Source organism: Salvelinus alpinus, chromosome 24 (genome assembly GCF_045679555.1).
Source record: "Salvelinus alpinus chromosome 24, SLU_Salpinus.1, whole genome shotgun sequence".
Taxonomy (NCBI): domain Eukaryota; kingdom Metazoa; phylum Chordata; class Actinopteri; order Salmoniformes; family Salmonidae; genus Salvelinus; species Salvelinus alpinus.
The window spans coordinates 37,304,961-37,310,133 of NC_092109.1; positions in this window are offsets into that span (position 1 = coordinate 37,304,961).

Here is a 5,173-nt window from a genome sequence, read left to right on the forward strand (position 1 = left end):
ATGTAGGAGAACACAGCTACAAATGTGTTGTGGTTAACAACACAGTGGTCGATAAGGTTTGTGTTACCCCTTCAGAACCAAAACGAGGACGGAAGAGGAGGAGAGGATAGGGGATAGAGAGAGAGTAAGAAGAAGCAAGAGAGGGAGAGAGGGAGAGAGAGCAGGATGTGGGAAGAGGGAGGAAAGAGCCAGAGGAAGAAGCGAGGATGGAGGGAGGAGAAGAGAGGTAGGAGGGTTTGGAGTGGACCTTTCCAATGAAAAGGTCGACCCAATTGGTCTTCGTTTCGACCAATCAGTGCGAGACACAACTGGACCCTAATCACCTGGGCAGAAGGTCTTTAAAAGGTAATTGAAAGGTCGTCTGAAGGTTAAACAGGTCACAATGGCCTCAGGTCAGAACACCTGTTAATCAAACTCTCAGATGTACCTAGTCTTACAAGACCATAACGGCAAGGATATTATAGTTCCAGTTCATTTGCCATTTGTAATAAATACTGTACCTTTTCACGACCATGGACAAGAACCAATCAACTCATTTTAGTCAATCAGGTCCATGGACAAGACCCAGTCAACTCCTCTTATCCAATCAGGTCCATGGACAAGACCCAGGCAACTCCTTTTATCCAATCAGGACCATGGACAAGACCCATCAATGCCTCTTATCCAATCAGCACCATGGGCAAGATCCAGTTAACCCCCCTTAGCAATCAAGTGAGTAAGATTACATTTCCAATGTATTTATTACATATGGCAGATAAACTTAACACCCCCCCCCCCCCCCTTGAGCTATGTCATGACTTACCTGGACCACCTATTGAGATGTGCCGTTTGTAAAAGCTGATTTTGGCTCCTATTTAGCAGTCCCTGACTAGTTTTTGAGATCAGAGACAAACTCCCCATGTAGTTTCCTACTCAGGGCGCGCGGACGTCAGCGACGCTCGTTTATTGTGAGCGGGTCAGACACTAAGTCTGAGGGTTACCGATCCCGTCTTTGAGCAGTCCCAGACGTCCACATACAGTGGGGAGAACAAGTATTTGATACACTGCCGATTTTGCAGGTTTTCCTACTTACAAAGCATGTAGAGGTCTGTCATTTTTATCATAGGTACACTTCAACTGTGAGAGACGGAATCTAAAACAAAAATCCAGAAAATCACATTGTATGATTTTTAAGTAATTAATTTGCATTTTATTGCATGACATAAGTATTTGATCACCTACCAACCAGTAAGAATTCCGGCTCTCACAGACCTGTTAGTTTTTCTTTAAGAAGCCCTCCTGTTCTCCACTCATTACCTGTATTAACTGCACCTGTTTGAACTCGTTACCTGTATAAAAGACACCTGTCCACACACTCAATCAAACAGACTCCAACCTCTCCACAATGGCCAAGACCAGAGAGCTGTGTAAGGACATCAGGGATAAATTGTAGACCTGTACAAGGCTGGGATGGGCTACAGGACAATAGCCAAGCAGCTTGGTGAGAAGGCAACAACTGTTGGCACAATTATTAGAAAATGGAAGAAGTTCAAGATGACGGTCAATCACCCTCGGTCTGGGGCTCCATGCAAGATCTCACCTCGTGGGGCATCAATGATCATGAGGAATGTGAGGGATCAGCCCAGAACTACACGGCAGGACCTGGTCAATGACCTGAAGAGAGCTGGGACCACAGTCTCAAAGAAAACCATTAGTAACACACTACGCCGTCATGGATTAAAATCCTGCAGCGCACGCAAGGTCCCCCTGCTCAAGCCAGCGCATGTCCAGGCCCGTCTGAAGTTTGCCAATGACCATCTGGATGATCCAGAGGAGGAATGGGAGAAGGTCATGTGGTCTGATGAGACAAAAATAGAGCTTTTTGCTCTAAACTCCACTCGCCGTGTTTGGAGGAATAGAAGGATGAGTACAACCCCAAGAACACCATCCCAACCGTGAAGCATGGAGGTGGAAACATCATTCTTTGGGGATGCTTTTCTGCAAAGGGGACAGGACGACTGCACCGTATTGAGGGGAGGATGGATGGGGCCATGTATCGCGAGATCTTGACCAACAACCTCCTTCCCTCAGTAAGAGCATTGAAGATGGGTCGTGGCTGGGTCTTCCAGCATGACAACGACCCGAAACACACTACCAGGGCAACTAAGGAGTGGCTCCGTAAGAAGCATCTCAAGGTCCTGGAGTGGCCTAGCCAGTCTCCAGACCTGAACCCAATAGAAAATCTTTGGAGGGAGCCGAAAGTCCGTATTGCCCAGCGACAGCCCCGAAACCTGAAGGATCTGGAGAAGGTCTGTATGGAGGAGTGGGCCAAAATCCCTGCTGCAGTGTGTGCAAACCTGGTCAAGAACTACAGGAAACGTATGATCTCTGTAATTGCAAACTAAGGTTTCTGTACCAAATATTCAGTTCTGCTTTTCTGATGTATCAAATACTTATGTCATGCAATAAAATGCAAATTAATTACTTAAAAATCATACAATGTGATTTTCTGGATTTTTGTTTTAGATTCCTTCTCTCACAGTTGAAGTGTACCTATGATAAAAATTACAGACCTCTACATGCTTTGTAAGTAGGAAAACCTGCAAAATTGTCAGTGTATCAAATACTTGTTCTCCCCACTGTATTTTATCGGCACAAAATCTGCAATGCTCTTGTAGTGTGAGATGTGCAACGACAAGTTTTGAGAACAGTGATCAGTAATAGTCAATGAGAGCTTGGCAGAGATGAAGGCAGTGAGACGATGACGTTGTTCAGCGTCACACAGAATGTGTGTAGACTCTGGAGAAGGAGCCATAACTACTAGTATGCATTTGTACTTGCCTTTTAGCCAGTGTCAAATTGTTAACAACTCTGAAGTTCACAAGCAACGTTATTCAATTCAAAATGATGGCTAGATATTTCAACGCTGTATGGCAAGTGTGAATGTCTGACTGAAAACATTTATGAGGCTGCTTTGAGCCACAGCTAGTTCCAGCTACATTAACACTCTATTCACATCATCACATCATTGTTTGACCAGATAGCGTGGTATCGAGAATCCTCAAGACCACATGGTTTTGTGTGCACACCACTGCGTTGGCAAGACAAAAAACAGCTATGTTAGGATTTTGAAAGTTATGTAGTGTACACCTGGCATAAGTAAATGAGGTGATAAATGAGGTGAAAAGGAGACTGGAGTGCCACTTTAAGGCTGTTAGGGGACTAGTCCTGTGTGCCAGGTTATTGCAGTCCTACCGACTGGTTTACCCGCCTGGCTGACTGGTGATTGAGTGAACAGACAGAGAGGCAGACAGATAGAAAGACAGATAGATAGGTAGACATACAGACATCTAGATAGATAGACAGAGAGGCAGATAGACATGCAGAAAGATGTGACAGGTTAAAGGAAATACTAATAGCCTGTTATACATTAAAAAGTATTAGTAAATTCATAGTATGTGAGGATCTTAAAACATCTAAGGTTAAGAAGATCATGCATTCAGTATTAGTTGATAGATTGATAACATCTATATAATTGTGTTAAAATCCGTCAAGCATACAAAGGGTACGAATTGTGAGAGGAATGTGTAAACGTTATGTTGATTACTTTATGTTGTCGTGGGTAAAAGTGTTAATCTGTGATCTACTAAATGCTCTTAATCTATGAGCCTGAGATCGATTGCTCTGGTCTCCACTCAAGTTCACGGAGAATTCGCGGTCTTTTTCTCATTGCACTAAACGTTCAATGAGTAAACGTTCCGTATCACGCTCTCGTGATTCTTTCTACCCTTTTCAGGGGTGTAACATTTTTGGAGGCTCCGCTGAGATAGCTGCTCAGATGTCCAGTTTCCACATCCTGGTCGCTGAATTCCGAGCCAGCTAAATCCCCACATAATAACTCAGGCAGGCTGCAGTGAGGAAAGTGTTGCTGTTCGAGGAGAGCTGGAAGTTGGTGGTTAAGTACGTGTCACCTGAGGCCATTGATCGACCATCAGAGACAGTAAGGACCATCTAATTCAGAGTCAACTCCTGCACAGTAAAAGTTCCTCCTGTTCTGTCAACATGACAACCGCCTTGGAAGAACTACAGGAAGAGGTAGTAGGAGAATTGCGCACCCTGACTAAAGACAAGTTACTAGAGATATGTGATTTCCTTGACATATCAGGCGAACAGAGAAGAGATGTTAAAGACAAATCCCGCATATCATTGATGACTCACATTATGATGTTCCTTGAAAGAGAGGAAGTTGCAGAGTTAGAAGATGGCGGCATGTCGGAATTGTTGCTACTTAAAGAGACAATGACAGAGATGATAAGTGGCATAGATAACAAAACAGGGAAAACTGACCATGATATTGAAACAGCCGGAATACATCACAGAATAGAGGAACTGAGAACTGTAACACCACAACAAAGGGTGGGAACTGAGCAGATTACTGCAGCCAAAGCCAGTGATTCTCTGCGTCAGCCCCAACCCCATGCCAATCGTCAGGGGAGCGTGCCGCTCTCACCCAATGCACAGCCCAGCTCATACTGGCGCAAAGAGTTTAACATTTCTGGTCAGATAGGTGAACCGGGCCAGAAAGATAAACTGATTTTTTCCAGCCTTGCCCATCAGATCGAGAGCGGACTTAACAGAGGCTATCCTGAGGTAGAAATAGTAGATGCAGTATTCAGGGCTATTTCTCCAGGCTCACAGCTACGCAGTTATTTGGAAGGTAAACCCCAGCTAACTCTTCCCACACTTAGATGTATCCTGCGTTCCCACTTCCAAGAGAAGAGTGCAACAGAGCTTTACAAACAGCTAGCTTCAGAAGCACAGCATAGCAAAGAGACCCCTCAAAGCTTCCTGATGCGCGTCTTAGATTTGAGGCAGAAAGTACTGTTTGCATCCCAGGAGTCAGAATCAGGGCTTAAGTATGACCCTGCTCTAGTCCAGCGCATGTGTTTACACACAGTCCTTACAGGTCTCCAGAGTGACAGTATCAGGATAGACATGCAGCCTCTCCTGCTAGATAGCGAAACATCAGATGAGGTTTTGCTAGAGAAGCTTAACATTGCTTGTGCTAATGAGATAGAAAGACGAAACAAAAAGCGGTTTAATGCCCCACAGCCTGCTACAACTGTAAGTGTAGTCCAGTTTGAAGATACGCCATCCACAAAGTGTCCTATGAAGGAAGCCAAAGCTAAGATAC